The following is a 15,526-nucleotide window of genomic DNA, read 5'->3' on the forward strand; positions in this document are numbered from 1 at the left end:
AGTAGTTTAAGAAGTTCAGAAATGAACAAATTGTAATAGTAATTTCTCACGTTATTAATGTCCTGACTATACATTGTGATCAGTTTAATGCCACTTTGGTGAATAAAAGTACCAATTTCTTTCCATAAGAGCAAAATCTGTACATTATTCCAAACGTATGGCCGCAAGTGTATATAAATTATATTTCTATATTTTATATATATATTATAATAATATATATATATATCTATATATATATATATATATATATATATATATATATATATATATATATATATATATATATATATATATATATATATATATATATATATGTGTGTGTGTGTGTGTGTATGTGTGTGTTGTTTGTTTTTCTGTCAATGAAGGCGTACTTGAGCCTTACTGATAGTGCTGTGGGGGTACTTATTGCAAAAAAAAACAAAACAAAAAAAAACAAAGATGGTTGGGAAACACTGCTCAAGAACACTACGACGTCTTTCCATAATCTCTCTCTTCACCTTGTATGCATTACTGGCTAACCAGCCAAGTGTGTTTGTGTTGCAGTTTTAGCTGACAGATTGCATAACATTCATGAGCTTATTTAATATGCACTTTGAGTGTTTACGTAACATCTCCCCTGTTTGTGAGCTTAAGAAAGGATTTGATGCTGTCTCTAGTATTGATGTCACACAGTTTACTGATATTAATAGCATAATCCTCCCATGTGCTGAATTTGATTTTGAATATTGATTTCAAGGTGTTCTCTATCCAAATGTTATTTATAATAATTAACATTCAAACCTTTAAATGAACTGACAGCTCACACACCAAGGAGCCTCTCTGCCAGTTGTGTGTAATAATACTTAATGCTATTTAAACCTTACTGAGCTGTAACTCATTAACAGGACACTTAATTATTCCCTGTCTCCTGTCTTCCTAACTCTTAATTTTGAACATTAATATTATAACAGAAATAACCTGTAACATTTGATCAATGAACAATCATACACAAGTGATTATAAATCAAGCATGGTGCTACAACAAATGGGGCTCTTCATATGTCAAACCTAAATAATGTATGTGATATCAATGAATATGCATAAATGTTCTTGCTCTGTCTGAAAGCCTAAAAGTTTATTTTATTGTTCTACATATGAAATAATATAAATTATGCTATTCATGCTATTTAAAGTGAGCATGTACAGTGATTCAATTGGAGAAATAAGGCATAATTTGCTTCAAATATGTTTTTATTTATAATACACAATAAAGCATTTATTGTATACCTACAAAAATAGTGTTCCACTATGATATGTACAAAATGTTCTTTATTTTTGTTGTCTTTTTATTTATTTATTATTTATTTTTCTTTCAAAATTGTATTACTTAGATAAGTTAACATTATGACCACCAGGTGGGAGACTAACGCTCTAAAAGCACAATCAAATGCAATATAGTCTTTTGTATACTTAAAGGCACTTAAAGGCTAAATGTGCCCTGATTTATGTTCCAAGCTCATATATTGATATCATTATTTATCTGAACTGTGCCAGAAAAACTGGTATCAGTGGAAAAGTGAGTGGGTGCAATCTCTGTTCTCACTCTGGTGGAGGTGAGTTTGCCTAAAAGCTTACGGAACTGATGGCTTCATAGAAGTAGTAGTAGTTGTTGTTGTTTTTTTCTCCTTATTTTCAAGTCACAGTTTTTAATCACAAGTTAAACCGCTTAGTCTACTTAGATTTAGTCTTTAATGCAGACCCCATGCTGATTTTCCCAGTTTGTGGGAAGATTTGGGGAAATTCTAGTAAGCTGTACCAAATATTTGCCCTGTTTTTTAATTGACTTGAACCCAAGACAGAGCTGTTAACATCTCATAATATGTTTTTACACATTTCCAATGTGGGATTACAGGAAACATCACAAGTGCCAAAAAAAAAAAAAAAAAAAGAAAAGAAATCATCATAAGACTGAATGCACTGGTATGAAGAAATGTGGCAGTTCACACCATTTTAATTTAAATATTATGTACATAAAGCTTGCATGAGGTGCATTGGTTCACACATCTCAAGATCAGCATATTGTGTTCAAGAAGTGTTAGTTTTTAAAGGCTTAATTTTTCTTCAAGAGAAAAAGCATAAGATGGGAGGTTTGTATGAGAACCTGGTTCAGAATTTACAGTATTATTACAGTCTTTATTCCAAACATGTGACTTTGCACTCATACACTTGCCACATGACACCATGTGACTGCAAACCTTATAGATGTGTGTGTGTGTGTGTGTGTGTGTGTGTGTGTGTGTGTGTGTGTGTGTGTGTGTGTGGTTAGGTGGGTTTAGGTGGTTTACGAAGACATTTATTTTTAGGTAATTAATAGGTAATTTATACAATTTTTACAAACTGGTAATTACAAGGGTATTATGATATAAATGTGGTTTGATGACATTTCGAGTGTCCCCATAATTCAAATTGCTTAAAAAAAAAAAAACATCAAAAAAACAACAAAAAAAAAACCATACTAAATGATGCTTTTTTGAAAATGTAAAAATGCAGAACGTTTTTTGTGAGGGTTAGGGGTAAGGTTAGGGGATAGAATCTATAGTTTGTACAGTATAAAAATCATTGTCTATGGAGAGTCTTCATAAGGATAGCCACACCAATGTGTATGTGTGTGTGTGTGTGTGTGTGTGAGTGAGAGAGAGAGAGAGAGAGAGAGAGAGAGATAAAGACAGAGAGTGCGTGAGGGAACAGAAATTCAACTTCTGTCACCTAACCTACAAAAACTTTAGTTGTTTATATTTCATAAAATGAGTGCAAGTGTTTATTGGACTGCCTGGTGATGACGCAAATGACAAATCTGTAGAGATAAGAATGCTGGATTAGCTCAGAGAATCACTGCATGCAATGTTTAGCATTAATCTGTACTCTTAAATCCAACAGGCTCTCCTAATTGAAATGAAGTACACAAAACCTGTTCTGAGAAGTACAGTGGAAGTTAAGCCCTCATCTGACTCAAAATAACTGCCAAAATAATACTAATGCATGGCAAAATGTTTGTCACATACTCTATTTTAACAATGAACCAATCACTTCTGTGTCATTCATAACATTTCAGTTCTGTTCAAGGGCAATTAAAGTTGTGCTGCCCCCTCCCTTTGTCTAGAATGGAAAACAAGAGGTAGGCCTATTTAGTTGACAAATAAAAAACTTCCTCTAATGACAGGTTAAAGTTAACTTATGACTCATTTAAAAGTTTTTCTTCTTTTGGAGAGAGAAACACTTAACTGGTGAATGTTTAAGTGTTGTAAACTTTATTTATTCTTCTTTATGAAATACACATTTCTCAAGGCGTATATTAGTCTGTATAAGTATATAAGCAACTATATAAGTATAGTATATGTATGTAGGGTACAACTGGGCAAAAGGCATATTTTGATTTTTTATTTCTAAACACTGCAAAATATTCCAGATCCATGAGATCGTGTGTAATGTCTAAAGTTTGATTTTAAGGTAATTTGATCTAATGTTTAATATTTTTTTATTTAATTTTGCAAATTTATGTATGAGAATCCCTGAAATTATCACATTTATTTTTAGACAAAATACTTATAATTTTTCACAGAAAAAAATAATGCTTTGGTAAGTAAAAATTAGAAGATAAAATGTCAAGAGATAAAAAAAATAAAAAAAATCATAATCATGAAATAAAAAGTAATGTTTAAATAAATGTCAAAATTCTGAGATAAAGTCATTTATGAGATAAAGTCATAATTATGAGATAAAGTCATAATTATGAGATAAAGTCAATATGAGATACGAAGTCGAAATTATGAGAAGCTTAGTCATATTTGACATGCTAAATCATAATTATGAGATTAAAAAGTAAACATTGAGATAAAAAACATGAGATATGGGAGTCACGTGACGCCATGTGAGGTTCGGACGTGTGAACGGCTAACTCTGCGCACTTAGTTTTAATACTTTTCATGTCATAAACCGGTGAGATTCGATACACCCTGATCCTTAACTGTTCTAGGAAGACAATATGTCAAAGAATTCAAAATCCTCGGGCTCTGGAGACATAAGACACTTACGTGCTCAAGCTGACCTCCCCCCCCCCCCACACAATTTGGCCGGAGAAGTGAAGGAGATTTGGCGTTAATTGCTGAACGTGTCGGCAATGCTTGCGAAGGTCGTTGCTGACTTGGAGAATCTTGCTGTAATACGTCGATCGATCACTGCTATGGAGACGAAATTCCCTGAGGTGGTTACAAGAGTCGTGGATGTTGAGAAACAGATCGATTATCTGGAGTCATCGGAGAGGGAATTAGCTGCTAATCTGCTAGCAACCAAAGTAGATTTGGAGCGCCTCTGGGAAAAGTTGGAAGACTTGGAGAATCCTAGCCAACTAAATAACATCTGAATTGTTGGAATTCCTGAAGACAAAGGTAAAGATATGGTGAAATTTCTGGATGAGCTCTTTCCAAGTCTGCTCAATACAACAGGCCATAAGCTGGAAATCGAGCGAGCTCACAGGGTTCCAGCTCGGAGATCCGTGGAGGGAGACAGGCCCCGATCAATTCTGGCCAAATTTCTGAGATCATCCGATAAAGATCTTGTGTTACGCGAGGCAAGGTGTAAAGGAAGGCTTTCTTGGAAGAACCACAGCATTTTCTTGTTCCCAGACTTTGCAAATTCAACAAGAGAGAAATGTGATCGATTAAAGGAATGCAAGAAACACTTACATAAACAGAAGGTCACTTTTGCACTGATGTTCCCGGCCAAATTGAGAATAGATGCGAAGGATGGCAGTAAAACATTTACATGCCCACAGCAAGCATTGCCCATCATAAAGTCAATGGAGTGAGTAAGTCATTTGGTGATACTCATGTTGCAGCCGAGTGGGCCTGACTCACTGAACATTCACTTGACCGTCCGAGGAAGCCGAGCACCTTTTGTTTCTTTTTGTGCTGGTTCCGCCTAGTGGCTGGAGTTGTTTTGTGTAGCAGCACTCCTGCGGGACAGTGTTGTAGATGAATCTGCACGTTCTTTGTACTTACGCCTCCTATTGGTTGGAATTTGTTTTGTGGAGTTCTTGCAGGACATTGGAGTAACTGTGTCATCTGTTGCACCCATGTAGCAGTTGAATGGGCCGGCTCACTAAACATTCGTTTGACTGTCCGAGGAAACTGAACAGCCCTTTTTTTTTCTTTTTTTTTTTTTGCACATTTTTCTTTTTTCTGTTTGTTTGGTTTGGGGGGAGGCTCGAGGTTTGATTGTTGCACGAATGTGGAATGTGGTCTTTATACTTTTATTTTTGACACACAATCTATTTTTTCTAATATGTCAAATGTTAGTATGAGTGTATTGTCTCTCTCCACATGGAATGTGAATGGGTTGGGGCACCCCATAAAAAGGATGGTTATTTCTCTTCTTAAACGTAAGAAATATGATATAGTGTTTCTTCAAGAAATGCATCTTTCCCCACAGGAAGCTGGAAAATTTGGGAAGATATGGGGTGGATATGTTTTCTTTAGTGCTGGCTCAAGTAAGCGCAGGGGAGTTATTACACTGATAAGTACACATCTACAATTCAAATGTCTCAAACAGATTAAAGAAATTAGGAATAAGATGGGAGGTTGTTGTTCTTTTAGCAGAAATTCAGGGGCAAAGTCTGATTTTGGCTAATATTTACGCACCTAATGCTGATGATCGGGGCTTTTTTTTTTATAGATCTTGAAGGAATGTTGCAAGCCGCTGGCACCCCTCATGATATAATATTGGGAGGAGACTTTAATCTTTTGATGGACTCAGTCCTTGATCATAGTGAAGCAAAAGTGTGTAAGCTCCCTAGAGCAACACTGACGCTTCACAGGATGTGTAAAAATCTTGGTCTTACAGATATTTGGAGACGTTTGAACCCATCCGGTACGGACTATACATTTTTTTTCATCAGTCCATAAGATTTATTCTAGAATAATATATATATTTTTTTTATATCTAAGTCCCTCATTTCATCTGTTGTTGATTGCTTAATTGGAAATATCTTAGTCTCAGATCACGCCCTGGTGAGTTTAGAAGTGTTGCCACATATGGAGAAAAGGAAATCATATAGATGGCTCTTTAATGTATCCCTTTTGCAAAATCCTTAATTCCAACAAATGTTAAAGGCTGAAATCAATGTTAATATGGAGACCAACTGGTCCTCAGTATCCTCTGTGGGTGTGGCTTGGGAGGCACTTAAGGCGGTTCTTAGGGGCCGGATCATACAATATGTCTCATTCATCAAAAAATCCAAAGCACGAGAACTCGTTGATTTGGAAGGGAATATTAAAAACGCCAAGGCAGAGCTGTAGCGCCGAATGTCGTCTGATGGCCTCAGAGAATTGACCCGATTGAAATACAGATATAATACTATTTTGTCACAGAAGGTGGAGTTTTGGTTATTCAGGGCAAGACAGTCATACTTTGAGACGGGGGACAAAACAGGGAAGCTTTTGGCTAAATATATAAAGCAGAGAGAGTCTTTTTCTACCATTCCCTCAGTGAATTCTGTTGGTGGTGAAATATTTACCTCGGCCACTGATATTAATAATGCTTTTAAAGAATTCTATCTTGATCTCTATAATTCCACGTCTTCGTCTACTGATGAAGATATTAGAAACTTTGTGGAACCATTAGAACTTCCTAAACTGATGATTCTCTTGATTCTGAGAAAATCTGGTGAGGTAATTAAGTCCTTGCCTACAGGCAAGGCTCTGGGGCCAGATGGCTTTGCCGCTGAATTTTTAGATCTTATGCTACAGACTGGCTCCACTTTTGTTAGAAATTTATATGGAATCATTAAAGAATGGAAAGCTCCCATCAACCACGACACAAGCCCGGATCAGTCTGATTCTTAAAAAGGACAAAGATCCAAGCGAGTTTAAGAGTTACAATCCAATTTCCCTGATCCAACTAGACGTCAAAAATATTGTTAAAAATACTGGCTGATTAAAAACTGATTAAGTATAGTTATGACATCTCTTATACATATAGATCAGGTGGGGTTAATTTGGGGCCGCAGCTCTTCTGATAACATTAGGTGTTTCATCAATATTATGTGGTCAGTGGCGAATGATTTTGGAAATATACAGGTTCGGGAATACTTTTATTGGATGGATTAAGTTATTTTATAGACACCCGGTAGCAGCGGTACAAACAAATGGATTAATTTGATTATTTTATTCTGGATAGGGGCACCCGGCAGGGTTGCCCTCTTTCCCCATTATTGTTCTGTCTTGCCCTGGAACCATTAGCAGCCGCGATAAGGGGTGGTGGCGGGAGGTGTGGTGCATAAGCTTTTGCTTTATGCAGATGATATTTTATTATTCGTCTCTGACCCCATTAGATCTATGCCTTGCCTCCATAGAATTATTAATTCCTTTTCTACGTTCTCAGGATACAGAGTCAATTGGTCTAAATCCGAAGCTTTGGCTCTGACAGCGCCCAACGACGGCTTTTCAGCCGGGCACCTTCCAGTGGCCAAAACAGGGCATTAAGTATTAGGGCATTTTATTCCCAGCAAATTTGTCTGAATTAGTTAGTTAATTCTGAGATGAAAATTTTACATTTTGAGATAAAATTCATAATTATGAGATTAAAAAATCAAAATTATGAAATGAAAATTTAACATTTTGAGAGTCATTGAGATAAAGTTAAAACTGAGATAAAAAGTCAAAATTATGAGATTAAAACATCAAAATGAAATAAAAATTTAACATTTTGAGATACAAAGTCATTGAGATATAAAGTCAAAATTATGAGATAAAAAAATTAAAATTGAGATGAAAATGTAACATTTTGAGATAAGTCATAATGAGATGAAAACTTAAAATTGAGATAAAGTCATAATTAGGAGATTAAAATGTAAAATTGAGAAATCATAATTATGAGATTAAAAAGTCTAACATTGAGATAAAAAATTATAATGAGATTGAAGTCAAAATTATGAGATGAAAATTTAACATTTTGAGATAAAAACTTAATTATGAGATTAAAAAGTCAAAATGAGATAAAAAAATTACATTGAGAGTCAAAATTATGAGATGAAAATTTTAAATTGAGATAAATCATAATTATGAGATAAACAAAATCATAATTATGAGATTAGAGTCAAAATTATGAGATGAAAATTTTATATTTTGAGATTAAGTCATAATGAGATTAAAATAAAAGTTATGAGATGAAAATTAAAAATTGAGATAAAAAGTCACTGAGATAAATCAAAATTATGAGATGAAAATTTAATTTTGAGAAAAGTTATGAGATATAAAGTCAATTTTGAGATACAGTCAACATTGAGATAAAAAGTTATAAGATATTTTAGATACATTTTTACATTTTGAGGCAAGTCATAATGAGATAAAGTAAAAATTATGAGAAACTAAATCAAAACTGACATTAAAAATCAAAATTGAGATAAAAATTGAACATTCTGAGATAGTTATAACTATGGTATAAAAAGTAAAAATTATGAGATGAAAATGTAACTGAGATAAAAAGTTATAAATATGAGATTGTCAAAATTATGAGAAACTAAATCAAATTTATGAGATTAAAGAGTAAAAAAATGTATGAGATAAATCAAAATGATGAGGTACTAAATCATAATTATGAGATAGTCAAATTATGAGATAAAATGATAAAACCTTGAGATAGTCATCTCATAATTATGATTTAGTATTTCATAATTATGATTTTGTATTTCATAATGGTTAACTCATAAATATTACTTAACATTCATAATTATGATTTAGCATATCAAATGTATGACTAAGCATTTCATAATTATGATTTAGTATCTCATAATTATGACTTTTTTATCTCAGTATTTTTACTTACCAAAGCAAAAATAATAAATAATAATAATAATAATAATAATAACAATAATGTGATAGAAATGTGCTTGTTATGTCGTCGCCACTTTTTTATTATTATTAATTTGAACCAAAACAACCTTCCGTTATTATTTCTTTTCACACAAATGATGTTGCTTCATCAATATTCAATAAAAAGAAATATTTTTAATCTTAATACTCTTTGTGACCAGAGATAAAGCACATTTTCTTTAAGGCGTGCCTTTAGCCCCATCGTACCCCATTACTCTATATAAGTTTGTATGTCAAAACCATTTGACTGTGCTACATAAAGTAGCTCAGGCCCTTTGTGTAGGTCTGTAGACAGTACAGTTATTAATGCATCATGTGACCCCCATATTGCAGTGACTCACTCAGCTACTTTGTGCGTTGTAAATCTGCCGTAAGCAGCACAAACCACCGCTAGAGGTCTCAACTCCTGTGTTGACAAACAATAAAAGAGTTCTGTGCGAACATCAAGACAGCCAGGTTCAGAAAACCCCTTCGCGGATATATGGTGGACAAGTTTTGCGATTTGTCAGGTCAGTAATCTTCTAAAAAGGGAGCTCCAGTTAACCATCGAGCATCTTTCCATGCGACTGACGGGACAAAGCCGTTCTGGTCCTGTACACCCCAGTACAGTCCTGCATACTGAGCGAGATACATACAGTATAATAACCGTGACTGTAAACAACACCCGGGATCACCGCCGGATGAAAAAAAAAAAACCCCACTACCAGTAAAAATAATAAGACGAAATCGTATTTTCATGCATGTGTACATTATAACGATAATTATATCTTTGCCCAGTCTTTAATAACACAGAGTTTCACACCTTTTTTGCACTTAGTATTCTAGGGTGCAACAATGCATGCCGATTTACTGGTGTAAGTAGGTCAAGAGAATCGTATTGTTCAGTGTATGCCACTGCCCGATCAGTTGGTCAAATAAGAAATAAAAGCAAGCAAAGGAAAGGAAAACAAAAACGTTAATTTTGCAGTATTATTGACGTGCACTGCAAATAATGTATGTCTTGCTACATAATACAATTGCACAGATTCTGATATCCTTAAATGCGCATCTTTTCTTTATTATGAATAAGAATATTTGAACCCTCAGTGGTTCAGATAATAGCCAATCAAATTTCGCACAAATCACTCATATTCACCTATGTGGCCTAAAATCAACAAACTAAAATTACATATCGGATATTGCAAATAAAAAGTGTGCTGTCTGTTTTGATACTCTGTAAAGTTTTGTGCACGATCGAAGAATGTCAAAATGCTCGCGACGGTTTCAGACCACAATGTTCTTCAAAATGCTCCAGTCGATCGCCCTGACGGCATGAAAAGGGAGTTAATATGGCTGTCCACAATTTTTGTGTCAGTGTAGTAGTAAGCTCTTCTTGTGCTGCCGACACGACGCGCTGCATAACAACCTATTTAGTTCCCATCATTTCAGAGATTCTTGTCCCCTCCCCTCCAGACATAGACAACAACATACACCTTAATAGGGGCGCGTCTCCTACACAGCCGCCGACCAATAACCCGTCTGTCTGGGCAGAGACCAAGGGGATGAGCACTCGCTGAGGCCCAATCAGCGCTGTTGTGTTGCTTGCCGGTGCCGGGGACTGGTCGTGAGGAGCTACAGCAGCGCTTCAGCATCGGAGAGTGAACACGGAGCCAGAGGAACCTGAAGGGGAAAGGCGAGTCAGGTGAGTCCGGGGATTCGAGCGAGGCCTAGCCGGTATCGGAGTGGATTAGAATTTAAACGCTGGTTTACAAACACGGAGGCGTCAGGTGATGCAAATGAATGGGGTAAACGAGTAAAAGGGATCACCGAGGCACGGTTTGGAGAAGCCAGACAATAGCATAGCAGCATTTGCGTGGAAAGCAAAGCGCTTCTAACAACATGCAGCAGTTCAAAGTGGCTAGCTAATACTATTCAAATGATCTCGGGATTGCGCCGTGCCGTGTCGTAAATCGAGCGGCTCACTTTCGAGAGCGATTCCGTGGAAAAGCCATTACGTTCAGGAAGCAACTTTAAGAAGTTTAGCGGTTTGTATGTGTGAAATGGGTTTCATTGTTTCATCTGGTGTCTCTAGGGGTTAACCCAGATTGGCGGAGAAAGCCTCGCGTCCTCCCGACTGTGGCTACAGTAGTGCAGTAGCAGCGGCTCAGACACAATGAAAAATCCCAACATTTACACACTTACTGCGCCATCTAAATTAATCCACCAGACATGTTCAAACAATATCAGACGTGCAGTTTAGGGTCTGTTTTAAGGGAGCGAGTTTTCTCTGAACTGTGTTGAGAGCACACGGATGGTTTACGGTGAGCCTTGATGGCTGTATAATTAGGAAAAAAAAGATCTCGAAATGCATCAGCCATTTACGTAAGTAAGGACGCTCTCTCAACTTGCTCCATATGCACGCAAATGGCTGCCAAACACTTGACAGACGTGAGAGTGAAATCTAATTCCAGCGTGAATGCAGGTATTGATCGAAGCCTAAAGGGAGTCACTGATAATCTGTGGGAGATGACATTTAGAAAGAAACTCTGATCAATGATATATACGGTCTGTTTTTCGTGCTCTACAGACACGTCCAAAGTGAGACAGTGCTCAATTTAAAGGCTTTGTGTAGTCAGTTGCTTACTATAGTAGTCTGATTTGCAGAGTTTGGCCCCTCAGGATTTTTTAATATGCTTCTAAGAGCCATGATAGTAGTTTGGGAGTTTTTATTATTATTTTTTTGACACTTTATCATTTTCTTTATAGTGTACAACATTCTCACATTAAAAGTCCATTTGAATGACATCATTTTAAGATGTTATTCAACCTGCCCTATCTTTCCACTTTATGAACAAATTATTATTTCACTAATCAAGCCAAGTTGTTTTATTTATCACTTTCACTGCTTACACAGGGTTTACTAAGCATTGAAATGCTAAGTACGGGGCTCATATTGCTAGATAATGACAATATAGACAATTGTGCAAGAACAAAACACAGACACTGAATGTAAAAATTTTTTAAAAAGTTAATAAAATCTAATAGTCTAAATTTAAAGTACGTTTTGAACTCCTAAGGTGGAAGGCATTATATGCAATAAATAAATAGTACAGATACTATAGACTGTGACTGCTTTTTGGTAGTACAGCAACCAATTAAACAGTAAAACCAGTAATAGAAGGTGAGCACTGGTCACCCCCCCCAAAAAAAGTTATTTTAAAAGGAATATTCTGGGTTCAATACAAGTTGAATACCACAAAAAATAATTTTGACAACTCCTTCCTTAAAAAAAACAACAACAATTGAGGTTACAGTGAGGCTCTTACAATGTAAGTGAATAGGCCAATTGTTAGAGGATTTAAAGGCAGAAATGTGAAGCTTATCGTTTTATAAATGTTCTTAAATTAATTCTATTGTTAACTCATTATTTGAGCTGTAAAGTTGTTTAAAACAGTGTTTTAGGGTTGACCGTGTTATGTCATCATGGCAACACAATTGTAAAACTGGCCATAACTTTACACAGAAACAGTTACTAAGTGATTTTATCACACTAAAATCTTGTTAACTTGCATATTATTTACATCTTGACTTGTGGCTATTCTTTTGAAACTGAGTATTTTAACATTTATGGATTGGCCTCATTCAGTTCCATTGGAAGTGCCTCACTGTAACCCAGATTTTTTTATTTTTTTTTTTTTAAGGAGAGACTTTCCTTTCGAAGTCGAAATGCATTCTTGTGGTAATCAATATTATGCCACAAATGATGAGCTTGATTTGAATTGAATCTGGAATATTCCTTTAAGTTCAAGTAATTACTTAATACAGCAGTCTTAAGTAAATTCTTATGTACTCTAATGCAATATTTTGTATAGCATTTGTATAGTTTCACAGTTTGACAAGTCACAGAGAAAAGGTTCTTTACCCACTGTGATTAGAGTCATTTACACTTATTTTGTGATGTGAACAAGGTCTATTCATAAGTCATAGAACATGTACTTTTTTAAGAATGACCCTGTTAAAATCATATCAATGTCTCATGTTGTAATCCGTGTAAACAAAACTAATAAAACAAAATATTCTTTAGCAAGTGGCTTATCAGATAAGAGCCAATTGGTCTGTTTTCAGCTAATTTTGAAAAAGGCTGCTGCATACTGTGAGGGGTGCCCCACTAGAATTACATCCTCAAGAGGGGTACAAACAATGTTCTTATTGACTGTTTTGCTCAAAGGCATTTTGTGTGGACTGTTCCTCCCCTTCTCCCCCTCAGGCGGAAGATACTTGGCAGCGTGGTATTTATTTTTCTACCTTTTTTTGGGCTATTCATCAAGCTTATGGCCATCACCTGTGAAAGGATTTTATGAAGTTTGTTCTTTTTAATTTCCATGGTGCATGGGCATCTTATTGCTAGTGACTGTCTGGTTTTGTTAAGCCTACAAAACCTGTGAAGTGCGGTGCCAAGTGATAAGATGGAGCTGAGCAAAGACTCTGAGCTCAAGTTATCAATGTAGATTTCATCATAGATCTGTCACGGTTTAGAAGTTCCTGTTGAAGTACTGCTTAGACCTGCATTACACCAGATCTAATAGTGGTACAAGGGTTCAGTGCTCCATTGACATTCCTTTGCTAAATACATGGAGATGTTTACCACTATAAGTCTAGGCCTTGTTTTGTAATGGGAAAAAAAGGAAATTTGTCATAGTTTATTCACGCTCATGTCACCAAATCCAAATGGTCTTTTTTTTTTGTTTTTTTGTTTTTTTTTATACATAAAAGGAGACAAAATTTTAGGGACTGACAGCCTCAGTCACCATTTACTTTCATTAGCTGTGTTTCCACTATCGGACCAAATGAGGATGTGCTAGTGCATGCCAGGACCAGTTGCGTTCCCACTGTCACTTCCGGGGCTTCATCATGCCTCCTTTGACCCGTCAGTTGCTTGGACATCGTCCCGCTGTTGGTGGAGAGACCACTCGGGGCACCATGGAAGTTACAGTCAGTGAGTTGTCAACACTAACTTATCTTGCTAGCTAGCTAATGTTTACAAATGATATAAACTTTATCTAGTTATCTAGAATATGATACCTCAGCTTGAGTTTCCCTCTTGTAAAATGGGTGGAGTGTGTGTCATTGGCACCAGGGCAGCATATTAAGGCCGGGTTTTAGGGTGACGCAGGGGGCTATTGGCCCGATAGTGGGAACGCAGATCAATTTTGGTCTCGAGGTCCGAGGCTGTTGGCCCTGGCTGGCCAGTTTATAGCCCTGGCTTGCACTGGCCTGAAAGTGGAAAAGCAGCTATTGTATTAAAAAAAGATACAATATCAATGTTACAATATTAATACATTAATACACCATTAATATTATACAATATTAATGGTGGCTGAGGCTAACATCTCATTTTTATATTTCATGGAAGAAAGAAATGCAAGTGGGTTTGGAACAACTTGAGGGTAAGTAAATGACAGATGTTCATTTTAGGGTGGACTATCCCTTTAAGAATGAGTTTAAGTGCAGAATAGCTATTCACAGTACACCTAAAATAAATGCAAGACTATGCTGGACAGTTCCTTAAGAATCGCATTTACAAATGGATATCAAATTGGACTCTTGAATCAGAAAGAGAAGTTGGCTGAGTTTCAGGCCTGCTGAATGGTCAGAAAAGGTAGTGTTTAGAATAAGCAGTGCCCCCTTGGCAAACGTTTTGAGTAGACGCAACAATATGACTTGCTCTGTAAACATGCACCATGAGATTTACAGCAGTGCAATATGATGATGTGGACCAAAGTTGTGGTAGTTTTGTAAAACAAACCTTCACTGCGACAGTTCTGAGAGATGAGAGGTGGGCGCTGACTCTGGCATGTCCTCACATTGATCTCTTAACATTCAATGCACCTTCAGTGTCAACTCTGTTTTAAAACCAGTCAGAATGGCTCTTTATTTTTGCCATGTTCACATCCAGCAGATTCTTGGTTTTGTGTAAGAGTGGGTTTAAAAAAGACCCTAAGGACTGAAGTGTCAGGTCCAAAGGGTTTAATTTCATTGGCTCTTGTGTAAGCTAGGGGCTGCTGCTCTCCCTTTCAAAGATAAGGCTTTTTTTCAAACAATATGACCCCATGTCTTTTGGCTTTATAAAGCAGGGTGATGGACAACATCATTACCTCAGACCTTCCTATTGACATCATAGAGAAATGTATTAGCCACCCAAATACTCACAGGAGTGTTTGCCATGCTTCTTGATTTGTGGCTTATGTTTTGACTGCAAATGGCTGTAATGTATATCATACAAGTTTTCAATGGATGATACTCGTAATTGTGCAATTTCATAATTTTGTCATTCATCATTCAATCGGTATTTTAACTGAAGTTTCCAACCATTTCCTTTTGGTTAAATTTGTAATCAAGTGGTGTTCATATTCATACTAGTTAATTCTCATTTGTCTGTGATAAATGATCAGTCTGTAGGCTACACCAAGTCAGGCAGTTTTCCCTTCTCATTGGCTGTAAAGAGTGAATATGATTGATACCTACCTATAAAAAAAAAAGAAAAATAAAGTGTTCTTTTCATGACACCCATAGTTATGTAAAATTAAGACCTGAATGCCTTATGTTTTGAAAAGAAAGATATCAATGTAATTACCTATTAAT

The 15,526-nt window shown here is 36.0% G+C and overlaps 1 protein-coding gene across 1 annotated transcript in view; it reads left to right on the plus strand.

Annotated features, from left to right (window-relative positions):
* The first annotated feature begins 10,397 nt into the window (after positions 1-10,397).
* The window catches only part of LOC127425348 (transcriptional repressor p66-beta-like), an 85,507-nt gene continuing 80,378 nt past the window's right edge, over positions 10,398-15,526 (plus strand). Inside the window, exon 1 of the mRNA XM_051671261.1 lies at positions 10,398-10,586. The gene's annotated coding sequence lies outside the window, so the exon portion shown is untranslated. The remainder of the gene's footprint in view (positions 10,587-15,526) is intronic.

Source organism: Myxocyprinus asiaticus, chromosome 34 (genome assembly GCF_019703515.2).
Source record: "Myxocyprinus asiaticus isolate MX2 ecotype Aquarium Trade chromosome 34, UBuf_Myxa_2, whole genome shotgun sequence".
Taxonomy (NCBI): domain Eukaryota; kingdom Metazoa; phylum Chordata; class Actinopteri; order Cypriniformes; family Catostomidae; genus Myxocyprinus; species Myxocyprinus asiaticus.